General features: G+C 30.4%; 1 long non-coding RNA gene across 1 annotated transcript; it reads right to left on the bottom strand.

The window, feature by feature from the left end:
- Positions 1-7,992: 7,992 nt before the first annotated feature.
- Positions 7,993-8,632, bottom strand: LOC128157293 (uncharacterized). The gene is made up of 3 exons (XR_008239813.1): positions 8,592-8,632; positions 8,322-8,342; positions 7,993-8,240 (listed from the first exon to the last, which is right to left on the bottom strand). It is a non-coding gene; the product is annotated as an uncharacterized LOC128157293 (long non-coding RNA).
- Between the last annotated feature and the right edge of the window lie 6,057 nt (positions 8,633-14,689).

The raw sequence follows: 14,689 nt of genomic DNA on the forward strand, positions 1-14,689 counted from the left end.
GTAAATATATTTAGAATTTAAAAAAGTTATAGTAGAAATTAGGACCAATTTACAAAATTGTTGTTGAAAACACTTTTTTTAAGTATAGGCTAAACAAGTTTTTTTTACTGGATTATATTTTCCAAAATAATAATGTTAATATAGCGATATTTTTGTGTTTTAAAAAAATCCCAATGTCATAATGGGATTTTATGTAAAATGTTGGGGTATGCTTTTATCATAATTAAGAATATTCAAATGCCACGAATTCAAACTACACGCACATATTGTTTTAAAAAATTGAAATAAAATGATGACTTTTTAAGTTTGAAAGGTAAAGGTATATCAGTCAAAGTTAGTGAAGAGTTCAACACGTCGGGGAATCATTACTCCTGAATTTGATTTATGTAAAAGGAATGTTACAAATAAAGTAAATGATAGTGACAATTACACGTGTTGCTCAAATTTCAACCATACTCTATAAATACCCAAAAAGTATGTAAACCTAAAGATATTTCTCGTTTCCTCTAAATTATTTAAGTATTTTACAACTTTTATAAATAAGATAAGAAGACAAAGTAGGCGTTGGGTCTACCTTAAACTCTTTGTTTCAGAAATAAACTATTATCCTTACAAAAATCCATATGGTTGAAATAGTTCCAAAATTGGGTAGTACGAGGGTCAATCATAAAATAAGAAGACTTTTGTCATAGCTATGTTATTTAACGTCATATCATTACTAAATTTGGTAGAAAAAATTTAGCAATAGTTTCATACAATTTGCAAGAAAAAAATTTTCTAAGAATTAATTAGAATCTAATCCTGCAAAAATGAGGTCACGGCGCACGGTCAAAATTTGTTTTATGTCAACAATAAACCACATAATGTTGAAAGTAATATCTATAGATTGGGCTTAAAATAAAAAAAATATTGAAACCTCAAATTAGGTATAGTTATGGTATTCTATGTTTTAATTAATGACGGGATATATTGTTTTGTCGAACAGATATAAGTAACTAAAGACGGATAGTCCTCTTTAAAATTGACTAAAAACATCGACGTCGCTGGACGTCACGACGCAACAAGAAGTACAAACAAAATGGATTTAACTCAGGAAAAAGCCGATACAAGCTATGAAAATGCTCAAAGGGCAAAAAATAAGTCAACAATTATTTGCAAGTTTGTGTTTAACTGTAATGAATTTTGTGAGGGGTGGTAGTAATTGTATTTTGATTATAAAACAGTCCGAAAGAGAGTAGAATATCTGTAAATATTTGGTCAAAAAAAGTAACGTCAACCGACGTTCAGGCTTATCCTTTCTGTAAATTAATTGATACACGGTTAGAAAATGAAAACTTTGAAGAACAACTGTGTGCAAATAAGATGTTAAGTGGTTCAGTGCCATTTTAAATTGTAAGGAGAAAGGCGCAAGAGACTAAGCGTGATATAAAGGTGGGGTATATCTATAGAATGTGCGTGTTTAATCTTGACGTTATGTTTTGAACGTTACCGTGCGCCGTGGTGACTAAACATGTTGTTTTTAAAAAGGGGTAAAAAAAATCCAGTTTCATCAAATGGACTAAAACATATCAATAACATAAGTGTAGGTGCACAGATTAATCTGTTAAGTATGACTTTCATGAAAAATATATGATAGACAGCCACATTGTCTTCGTATTTTTTGATTGACCCTCGTATTTTCTTATATTTTTTTGCGTAACATTTCTTTGCAAAGAAATTACTATGGTTTGAAAATAGCAATTATTCAATATTACCATATGCAGTTGAAGATTTGTTAATTATGAGTTTGATAATGATTACATTATCTAGAACAAACTGTTCCCAACTCTTCTGACTGTGGAATTGATGGTATCAACAGTAAATGCAGCCTTTTATAGGGTCGGGTGTAAAAACTCGCGCAGAATCTGTCAGGCCGGATGTATGGCAATACATCTTAAGGTACCTCACTACACCTTGAAATAGTTTCTCAAATCAGCAGCAATTTACTTGATTATGATAGAAAGAATGATGGATAAGAATTATATACATCAAAGAGGCGAGAAAATGTACAATTTTAGATAAAAAATGATATTTTCAAAAATGTCATTCAGTAAACATGAGCAAAAGCCCCAGGTGGATTCTAACTCATTATCTGCGGTTCACAAGCCTGATACTTTAACCACTGAGCTATGACGATATACATCTGAATCGATTGATACAAACAGCTGAACAAAACATTTAAATCGCCATCTTGTGACGTAGTGTCTTAAAAAGTATAAGTCTTGGTGTAGTGAAGTACCTTAACTTTGTAGAGAGACAAGAATGCAGCAACAAATGCGAGACAACTTCCGTAATATGCGAGAAAGGTTGTGACAGTGATTTCATTTAATACATAAACTACGAATCGGTAGAGACAAGAGAATATTTTCAAACAAGTATCTGCTACATATTTCACATGTTTTTGATCATACAAAAAATAAATTTTTGCAACAGTCTTGAATGTTTCTGAACCTACCAACGTGAATTGTATTAAACTGAAATGTTTAAAGTACCAATGTTTGTTTGCTGATAAATGAAGTTTGAATATAGTTATATATTTAAACATATGTTATCAATTACGTGGTTTGTTAAAGTTTTATTAATTTAAAAGGAACTTGGTTTTTTTTCAGCAAAATAACACATTTTTAAGTTATTTAAAGAAAATATTACCAATACGTATTGCTACCACCTCAATAATTTATTGTCATTGAGCACGATATTACTTCAAGACTTTAAAATAAAAAGTATTGTTAATTTTTTTTCAAAAATTAATAATATTTATGAGATGAGCAAGCCACTTTAAAATATGAAGATAATTTTCTTTGTTAAACGATTTATGATAAAAAATATGTATACTGTTTATTGAACTTAAGTGACAACATTGCAGACACGTGTAAGTACCTTACCAAATCTCCAGTAGTCGGAGATATATTTAAAATAACGCATATACTAAGAAAGTTACATTTGCAAATGTTTTCCCTACAATAACACTGTTTTTGCAATTTCTGAATAACATCAGCCTGGGTCATGAGGTCAATGTAGCACATGAATAATCAAGGTTATTACTTTTTCTACTCAAACTTACCGACTTACGCTAAAACACACCTTTTATAATGAATTTTGTTTTACTAATTTTATTAATTAATTTTTTATTATATATACCATAAATTGCAGTGATAAATGATCATTCACTTAAGATAATGTATATGGATCGACATCGTAACTCATTTTTCATTTTTACAGTCAAATATCTTTCTTGAAAGTTTATGTATGTTTACTTTATGAACTTAAAATGTCAGCACTGCATTAAGTAAAGAGCCAATTAAATTCACATACAATATTCTTTATGATTTAATATTTAATAAATGTCAACCTACATAAATTATATAGAACAATTTTCATGAAATCAAATGGAAATTTTTTTTTCTTTCTGAGTTCCAATTGTGTTCGGCTTCAGTCATAATTACACCGTTCCTCGCAATTCACGAATCCCTTCTTGCAAGTGTGCCAACACACTGGTCGCCCAGACACCGGAGCGACTTCACACCTATCTCTACACGTGTTTCTTAAATTTTTGCAATCTTCTGCGCATGTGCTGGCATTGTCAGGACGAAAATCAAGAGGACCGACAAAATCCTTTTCTAGTAATAAATCAATTATAATGGTTATGAAAACAAAGCAAGAAAGATGTCAAAATAGTGGTTTTAACTCTATATGTTGAATTTTCATGAAAGACATTTTGTATTTTCAGTAAGCTAACATTTATAGTTATTAACTCCGATTAATCTTCAAAAAGAGAAAAAGAAAATTAAACCTTTTATAAAAGATCTTTTTCAAAATGTTCATAGTTATTATATTTTATACTGAACTAACCCTGATGTCTAGAATTAAAACTGAAATATTTATAATTCTTGTTTATGATGAAAACATCACATCGGGTTTTCATTATTATTGACGTTCATGTTTGCGCACTTAATACTAAAAAAATAATCAAACTAAAAAACTTCACACTTTTTTGGGGGGGGGGGGGGGGGTTGATACATTGGAAATCAAAATGATTTTTATAACTTAGGGTTGCACTTTTTGATAAAGCCAGGAATTTCAACAGAAAAAAATGATATGTTATGCTAAAACACGAATAGTGACAGACTGCCTTTCCAATGCATTTTATAAAATAAAATTGTACAATTACCTTTAAAGCTTTCTTTTGTCTAATATTAACCTTAAACTAAAAAATAAAAAGTATTTATTGAACTCACCATTGCAGTCGGTAAACAGTTGTTTATGGGAATTATCACACTGTTTATATACAAATATAGAACATTATGATTAGTAGGACTAGTGAAGGTCAGAACATAAAAATTATTCAATAATGTAACAGATTGGGGAATTATTATAAATTTAATATTAATTATTAGATAATCAAATTATGAAACGTATAATGGTTTTGTTTACATATGCGGAGCTACATATACAACCTAAACGTTCAAACTATTCCTTGGTGTTTAATCATGAAGTTAGTAATTGATATCAGGTTGTTGGTAAGAATTCTAGAATTTTAGGGGCATTACCACAGTTTTGGTCAAAATTTATTTTTCCGTTATTAATGTTTACAAAACTTCAGTACGGCATATCTAATAGTAAAGCAAATTTTGAGTACTTGGCGTCAGATTATAGACGAAATGCAGATCTCACAATTTTTTGTTATGTTAACAAAGCTCAGGCCATGTTATTGTTTGCAATTTGAATGTTAAACAAAACATTTTATTAAGACAAACGCTGGGAACTGTTTATTGAAGTTTACAACCAATCGACAGAGAGAAAATCGGCTTGAATAAGAATTTTTACCGGTATATATAGAAAATGTCTTAATATAGCATCAAATCCACATTTGTAATTTGTATGATGTCTCTGTCTTTATAGAAAAGGTTTGAAATATTTACTGTCAATTTAGGTTATTGAGAACTTTATGTGGTTAAAAAGGTTTGACTTAAGGTAACAGACGGATTTTAGTTCACGAAACTGATGACCCCTGTCTTTATCGAAAAAGTTTCAGATAGATACTGTCAGCTTAGGTTAGTGAGAACTTTATTTGCTTAAAAGGTTGGACTTAAGATTAAAAAAATGTTGCAAAATTTTAACAATAAACATCTAACCATTATGTTGACAACCATTGAAGGTCAAATCCCATGCACACAGGACGATAAAATTCTAACCGCAAGGAACAGGTTAAGAGACTTCATTATTCCATTACACTCTCAAATGTCTGTTTGAACTGATTCGTATCGCCAATATGCATTTCCTTTTCATTTCATTTTAAAAATTTATGTTATTATTTTTAAACTAGAACTTTTAACTTTGGTTACTTTATCTGAATAGAAAATAATGAAAATGCATTGGGTTACAATTTAAACAAATGACAATAACAAAACGTCAACCATCTCAAAGGCAATGGATTACAACAAATTGATTACAATTAAAATTTTGCTTATTTTTAATTTATTCTATTATACATATCAAATTTAGAATTTAGATTGGTGGGATGGATAAGGATGGATAAATAAGGGGTTTGTTTTTAAATTCAAGTTGTTTAACTATTCAATAGATATATCGACACCATTTGCAGGTAATTACAAGGAGCAAGTTTGATCGCATAGAAGTAATAAATGTGAATGGACTTTGGTAGCATAGTATGATGAAATACTATCTAAAATACGTTATCTCAAAAGAAGCAATTTCAATTAATCTAGTTTGACTATCATCTAACCATTCTCGAAAAATGTTCTGTATTCGTTGATTATATGATTCTTAGGGACAAATTGTTTTAACAGAGTCTATGTGTCGTTGATTTCAAATTATTCAGAAAATTATGAAACAAATTTATGCAAATTATGATTAATTGCTGTATTTCATCCCATATCATTTTTGGAAAGTAAATTTTCACTTATGTATTTAAAAAACTTTCAAATGTTCGCGCATATATTTTGAACAATTAAAAAATCACAATATATGATATGAAAGGGTGGGGCGTGGCGTACAAGGCGTTGTAATTTCCCCACTTGGAGCAATGCAGACGAACGATTTTCAGTTTCAGTGAAAATATTAAATTTTGACTTGTAAACATTGTTTATTATGTAAATGTCATGGCGTGTGTCAAACATATTCTGTAAACACGACAGATATGGGTTTCCAAATTAAGCTGCACAGCGTTTTATGCAAAAATCTTGATAGTTTGCTGTACTAAATTGCAAATTTTAGGTATTGACTCCATCCTAAATGTACTTTTATTCAAAGGATAAGTTTTTATTCATTTTTTTAAAGCTGCTTGGTCCGATTTTATATCAAATTTTATGTACGCTTTAAACGATGGTTATGCTTAGTATATGTATAATAATAGATATTGCAGTAGTTTTTTCTAGTCAGTTAAGCCAAATTTCAATGAAGAAAAATATGTACAAAATTTGCTAACACACAAACGACATAAAAGGGTACCGCGTTATTTCGCCTCATGTTCAATTTCACCCCTGACGACGAGACGGGTATGGTTGTATTACGACTTTGACATTGCATTAGATAAAGGTCGAAATAATCAGACAAATTACAAATGAACATTTGTACGTTTTGCTGAAGTTTGCTCTCTTTACAATCGATTTATAGCATGCGGATTGAATAACCCCAATCATTGGGGGGACGAAACCAACGGTTTCCTTTTCTAAGAATTCCCGTGATGCACTTTGGTTTGTTTTTTCGTTTGCCCAAAAAGAAATTATTTTTATTTACTTTGAATATTACTAACTTTGAAAGGAGACTGATTCTGCTCGTGTAAATAGGAGAAAGTCCATAACTTTCTGAGATAAATGGTTTGTATGGAAACAAATGTTGATACCGTAATAACAGAAAAATCGGACCAAGCAGCTTTAATTATTTATAAAAATGGAGTCTAGACCCATAGTGGGTCAAAATCCTTGGTTTTTACCAAAATGAAGTTTTTATGAAGTTATTCCAATGATTGTCAAACAATCAAAGTTATTCACTATTCTTGTAGTGTATCAGCGTAGCTCAATTAAATAGGCGGAGGCTTGTACACTAGACTTATCGGATTAGAGGGTGTTTGAATCTTAGCCGTCGTTTTATTTTTAATTTCTGTGGTAATTTTTTTTTTAAATAGTCATACGATTTTTGGAAAAAAATATTTGATACGCTCTAGATAATATTAAAAATACGTAATGTTCATGTTTTTTTACACACAATTTCGCATAAAATAGCGCTAGCACAGATATGAGATCATGATGTCAATGTTAAGAAAACATACTGATAAAACAAACGCTATAAGTACGAAATATTAATGTATATTTGTTAATTTGTCAGAGAATGATGTTTTATATAATACTGAAATACATGTTCATATGTAAATGTCTTTTTATAATTATGTACGTATGCCATTTGAACATTCTGGGTGCGGGGGACTTGTCAGGCATTGTACGCTCTTGTTTTTTGCAATTATAATTTGCAAATATAATTATAGTTTGTACTAGAAAAAGACCACAAACAAAACTCTATGATAAATGTAATGATTCCAATTTTTCTATAGTCAACATTCCTTACTTTTATAGCGATAAATTTTAATGACCTGCGTATTGAGATTTTTGTTTTTCCACAGGGGCATGCTCTGCGTATGAACAATATCTAACACGTCCCAAGCCACTCACAAACAAGTTGATGAAACAAGATTATCAACAAATTTGATTAAAGTCATCATTTCGGATGTTCTATGGTCGTTACATCACCATGTCAGAATTACGAACGATTCGGTAGTTAAGATGAATTATTATTACTATTAATGACTTGTACTATTTTGATTTTTGATAGAATTTGTGCATTCAACGTAAGCGATTACATTCTTTCTGTGCATACTGTTGCAATCATTTTAAACTATTGCTTGTCTTTAGTTCATAACAAACGTAACATGAAAACATTTCTTTAGATTTATTTCAAATTCTGTCGATGCTTCTAACATGTTAACCAGAATTACATTGCTGTTTGCATTTTCCAAGTTTCCTCTCGCACTTGTCCCTACACTGCCTTCTGTCCGCTGGTGGTCCCGAGGAGCAGTCCCTTTCGCATCTGTCCCTCTTGTTTTTACATTTATTTTTGCAGTTGTTGGCTGATACAGTGGTCATCATCACGAAGCCAATAACCAGCAGGACGATCAGAAACTTGGTCTACAACAATATGGAAGTGAAATAGATTTAATCCATGGGAGGAGCAGTTCCTAGTGATAAATCTCATGTTTTTATACTTACATTCATGTTTATGCTTTTGTCCTGAAAAAAAAAAATCCAAAGCATAATTTCATTTAATCGTAGAAAAATAAAACATAACACATTTTATACTTAGGGGTTCAATTTTGATCCCATGAATTCCAACAGTACATGAAAATATAAAAAGGTGACATGCTTTATCAAATGGCAACACACTGATCTATTATCTTAGTTATAAAATTGTAATAACAGGTTTTTTTCAGATACGATATGTAAGTAAAACAAAAACAACCATATTAATTTTCAACTTACAGTTGAAGTCTGTTGAAACAGTCTGATTTGGCAGAATCCTCGCGCAGTTTATATACAAAAATCTCACCCTAAATTGATGGTCATTAGTCAAGGCCAGAATGTCAAAATTATTCAATAATGTAACATATTGGTGGATTATCAAAATAGCCTATCTATGATTATTACTAAGTTATGAATTATTATTAATTTATCAAACGAATTATTAGTGTCTTCACAAACACGAAGTTGTTTCAAATTGCAAAGGTTTCTTCATACTTCAGTAATTGAATAAGTATTGAATTCAATTGAAAATTATCAGGACCACAAACATTCCAATTTTAAACATGCATGTATATGCATATTTTATCACGTGGATTGAATCATAGGCGTTAAGCAAGCTGAAATCATTTACTTTATTAATTAGAAGGTACTAGTATACGATAGTCACAAAGTCAATTTAAGATTAGATAGCAGATTTTTTTTTATCAACACTGCATTTGTAGTTGGAAAAGAAGAATGAGTATATCTATGAATACAATAAATTTATGGTTAGTTCAGAAATCGAACTTGGGACCCCTTCAATTCCAATCAGATCTCTTTAACTGAGCAACCCAGGCCAATATCCATGAATGGTCCATATATCCCCAACTACAGGAATTTCTCTATTTTATAATATTCAATTCTGAATAAAAATAAACAATAATACATTACCTCAGCAATGTTATCAAGAACTATACAGAGTAAGACAAACTCTGGTTAAGCAGTTCATTAACATGAGTAAAAAATAGTTTATGACCAGAAAGACGCAACCAAACAAAAGGAGATTTTAACAATTTGAACTTCAATTTTTTCAAAAATGTTTAAAGCTAGAATTGTTACTTTTTCTATAAAAATACTACAGTTTCACTTATCCCACCGGTAGGAGTCCACAGGGATATATCTAATGAGATCGAATAGTATCAAAGCATTACTAGGCGATAACATCCAATAAAAATATCTTTCGTCGATTTTCGTTATTGAAATTTTGATGTTATCAGTTTATTATCAGAATGATTTGTAATAGTGACCTTTCATTTGAAATCAATCTGTAAACTGCTACATCTTTACGATAGAAAAATATATGTATTTTGAAATGTTGTTAAATAATTTTTTGTGTGTTAAGTGTGTTATGTATTAAGAGCATGTTTACGAGAAAACCATGCAAAAGGTGGTGGGAGCAAGGTTCTCTGATCAACTTCATATTTTGTGTGTAACAGTGTGCATCTATATGAATTAATTTGCCCCAAATTTTTTTTTGATATGGTCAGTCTAAACTTGGTTCTGCAGCACTGTTACTAAAAATAGCACTTTGACCCTCTTAAGAATAAAATTTTGCATAATTCAACAAATTAGTTTAAATACGAATTCAAAAAGTCATTTAGAGTTAACACTAACAAGATACACTTGTGTAATTCATTTTGTGAGAATTCCCATATTTTCTTTTTGTTAAGTGCAAAGAGGTCACGAATCTGGCATGTTTCCACCTGTTTATAAAATTGTAAAAATATACATTTTTTAAATGCTTAAAAGTCAGAAAGTGGCACTTAAAATTCACTAAATCTGTTTCTAGTTATAAAAGGACATTTATCTTTACAATATATCAAAAATCTGTCTTTGGACTCTCAATAATATTGCAAATGTATTGTCTTAAAGTTGGACATTTTTCTACTTTTAAAACTCTCCAGAATCTGTAGTTTGGTGTTAGCTTTACACTGTCACATGTATATTATGGGGAAAAAACCCGACATATTCGCGAGCCAAACAATATTTTACTGAATAAGGGATTTCTTTTCAACACATTTCAGGTTTTTTTTTTTAATCAATGCCATTAAAACACGAGAAATATTGGGAAAATGGGAATTTGAATATACATGTAAGCTGAAGTGGACTTAACTATTTTTTTTAAATCTTATATTTCTCACTATTAATGAAAGAAAAAGTAAGTAAGCTTACATACCCTCACACCCCTTTATTTGCCAGTGCTACACATAAAGACAATTAAGCAGTGTGCCCATTAGATACACGAATGAATAATTACAAGGGCAAAACTACAAAATTCAAAGTACTGAAGTACTTAAAGCCGGGCTCTCTCTCTCTCTCTCTCTCTCTCTCTCTCTCTCTCTCTCTCTCTCTCTCTCTCTCTCTCTCTCTCTGCTTATTCGATAAATACTCGGTAGTTTATGTTTATATTTATATGCGGTTTTCGCAGGTTGAGATCCCCGGGGGAAAGGGTAACCTAACACCTCATTTTTTCCTTTACAACTATATTTTAATTTTATGAAAATGTACAAACTTTAATTTTTTCCAAGAGGAGATAAACTTCTTATAGAGAGGTAGTGAGTAGAGCTCTTTATTAATTTCAGATGTACTTACTGTGTTACATTCTCAAGAACTTAAAAAAAAACCTGGCCCCCTCCCTGTCATTTCAAGATTCCATGAAGTCTAACCTTAACATCTGCAGGGTTGTTTATAGATGGCCAGTGAAAAATACACGAATAGAAATGTGATGTCCATTGCAACAGACTCCGATGATAACGATGTAAAATTGCACGAGGCATTCCTATTGAATTCCGAATTATTTCAACATAGAAAGAATAATTTTACGGTGACCAGGCTACGCTTAGGTCAAACCGGGTCCGAAGGACATCCGTCATTTCCAACATACCCCATTATAAATTAAATCTTTGTAAGAAATCAGTTCTCGTTTTCTGTGGATTTTTTCGAGTAAAATATGATTATCTGTGAATGAGATTATCTTGGAAATTTTCCCGTTCATCTATTTTAATTGCACTTCTATCACAAGTTTGTATATTTTGATTAAAATTCGTCCAGATGTGCTGCTTAATTATATCGGGACAGAAAATCGCAGTTTATAGACTAGATACAAGTCTCCATCAAACTTCAATATGTGATATAGTGAATAACACTAACAAGATGGGGCAATTTTTGTGCAATTAAAATCATTTAATAGCATAACATATATTTACAACACACAGCATTTCTCAATACTTAGCCTGAACTTGAACTTGTATGGCTTTGTCAACATTCTGACTAGTTTACCTTCTCTACAGAAGAGCGCAACAGGGGAGACAATTCTAACAGTAGTAATGAAATACAAATGTAATGAATAAGAATTCTTTGAGAAACAATGATAACAACTAGGTTTTTTTTAAATTAAAAGCAAAATATGGTGTTTTTTTCATGTTTAATTAGAAATATTGACTTCGGTAGATTAAAATCGCTTGTAAATAAATTTTCAAAAACAAACAAATTTTTATTTTATTTGAAAATGGGATGTTTTTGTTAATTTATTATTTTTTTAGTCCTTGAGAGTCCAAAGATGGATTTTATATATTTGTAACAGTACATCAAACAGTTTCTTATTAACAAAAAATTTCAAAAAAATAATGCACCACTTTCTGAGATATTCTTTCTGAAAAATTGACAAAAATGTATAATTATCATTTTTTAACATCCTGCCAACATTTACACCCTTGGGACTTCATGGTGTAAATAGAAATATGAAAAAAAACATGCAACGATTAAAGGTTTGAACTTCCTTTTTAAGAATATAGTCTTATATTTTTTCAAACATTGTTTATACATTTTGTAATTAATTGCTGAATTTGACAATTTTTCTCTTAACTTTTCTGGATTTCAGAGGCTAATTAACCAGAATGCAATACTGGCCGTTACTATAAATAGAAACATCCAGTGCAAAAACAAACATCATATATCTGACTCTAGATGGGTATCCTTTAAATCTCTGATAAAATTCTGTTCATTCTTGAGGCTTGCTGCCGCAGCTTTTTTCCACATTTGCATGGTTTTCACTTAGACATGCTCTTAACTCAGTCTATGGCCGTCTTATCACGTTATATGTCTAATACATTTGTGTGTCATTATCAGATACAATTATAAATGAAATACTAAAAATAGCAGAAAAGATTACATAAAACATTTTATTCAATAAGAATTGATGACAAAACAAATTACTTTGTCCTGGGACTCCTTGGTGGACTTTCTACTATTAGTTACACTTTGCATTGCATCTTTTAAATCTCCTTTTGCATTTCATCCTGCAGGTAATTCGCTGAATTAAGGCTTTCATATACACCGATTTTCACATCTCCATACATGTTCTAGTCGAAATTGATGTCATGGTTAGAGCAAAAACCAAAAGGACAACCAAAATCCTTCTGTAGGAATTCATTAGATAAAATACAAAAAAGGCTCATCAGAAAAGAGAAATGAAGCATGAAATGACGGTAATTTAAAAGTCTTTTATAAACCCCGCATCATTAGAAATTTATAGATAACATTTTGATAATTAAGGGAAAACTTACATTCATTGCGATTGAAGGAAACGGGTCTAAACAATTGAAAAGAAAAAACATAAGTTTACGGCAGAAAAATAAATTATAAATATTTCCAAACTATATGTTTAGCACAAGATTTACCTCAATTCTATGTTTAAGTTTAGTTAGTGATGATGTTAGAAACCTATACATATACATAAAGGTTTAACTGAAATGATATACAGATATGTTCAATTTCCAGACATGTTGAGATAGATTGCTAGTGTAACAGACGGATTTTAGTTCATGATACTGATGACCCCTGTCTTTATCAAAAAAGTTTGAGATAGTTACTTTCAATTTAGGTAATTGAGAACTTTATTTGCTTAAAAAGGTTGGACTTAAGGTCATAAATATGTTGCAAAATTTTAACAATAAATATTTAACCTTTATGTTGACAACCATTGAAGGTCAAATCCCATGCACACAGGACGATAAAATTCAAACCGCAAGGAACTGGTGCGGAGACTTCCTTATTCCATTTAATTCTCAAAAGTCTGATTTCAAACTGATTCGTATCGCCAATATGCATTTCCTTTTCATTTCTTTCTAAAAATTTATGTTATTATTTTTTAAACTAGAACTTTTGACTTAAGTTACATTATCTGAATAGAAAACAATGAATATGCATTGTGTTACAATGAAAAAAATGACAATAACAAACCGTCAACCATGTCAAAGGCATTGAGTTACAACAAATTGATTACAGTGAAAATTTTGCTTATTTGTAATTTATTCTTTAACACAAATCATATTTAGAATTTAGATTGACGTGATGGATAGGGATGGATGAATAATGGGTTATTCTTTTAAATTCAAGCTGTTAAAATGTTCAATAGATATATCGACACATTTGCAGTTAATTACAAGGAGCAAGTCTGTTCGCATAGAAGTAATAAATGTGACTGGAATTTGGTAGCATAGTATGATGAAAAACTATCAAAAAATCTACGATATCTCAAAAGAAGCAATTTCAGTTAATCTAGTTTGACTATCATCTAAACATTCTCGAAACATTTTCTGTATCCGTTAATTATATGATTATTATGGACAAATTGTTTTAACAGAGTCTATGTGTCGTTGATTTCAAATCTATGCAAATTACGATTAATTGCCGTATTTCCCATATCATTTTTGTAAAGTAAATTTTTACTTATGTATTTAAAAAATTTCAAATGTTTGCGCTGATATTTTGAACAATTCAAAAAATCACAAGATATCAAATGGAATTCGCAATCAAAATTTGCAAATATATTTATAGTTTGTACTAGAAAAAGACAACAATAGTAACCTAAAAACAAAACTTTACGATAAATGTGATGATTTCCATTTTCCTATCGTCAACTTCCCTTACTTCTATAGCGATATAATTTTTTCACCTGCATATGGAGTTTTTGTCTATATGCAGTGGCATGCTCTACGTATGAACAATTTCTAAACGGAGGTAAGCCACTCACAAACAAGTTGATAAAACAAGATTATCGAAAGTTTTGATTGAAGTCGTCATTTCGTACGTTGTGTGGTCGACACATCAACCTTGTAAGAACTACATACGATCCGGTAGTTAAGATAAGTTATCATTAGTATTAATGACTTGTACTATTTTGATTTTTGATAGAAATAGTGCATGCAACGTAAACTTTTGCTTTGTTTCTGTACACACTGTTGCAATCATTTTAAACTATTACCTGCCTTCAGTTCATAACAAACGTAACATTAAAA

Source organism: Crassostrea angulata, chromosome 7, assembly GCF_025612915.1.
Source record: "Crassostrea angulata isolate pt1a10 chromosome 7, ASM2561291v2, whole genome shotgun sequence".
Taxonomy (NCBI): Eukaryota; Metazoa; Mollusca; class Bivalvia; order Ostreida; family Ostreidae; genus Magallana; species Magallana angulata.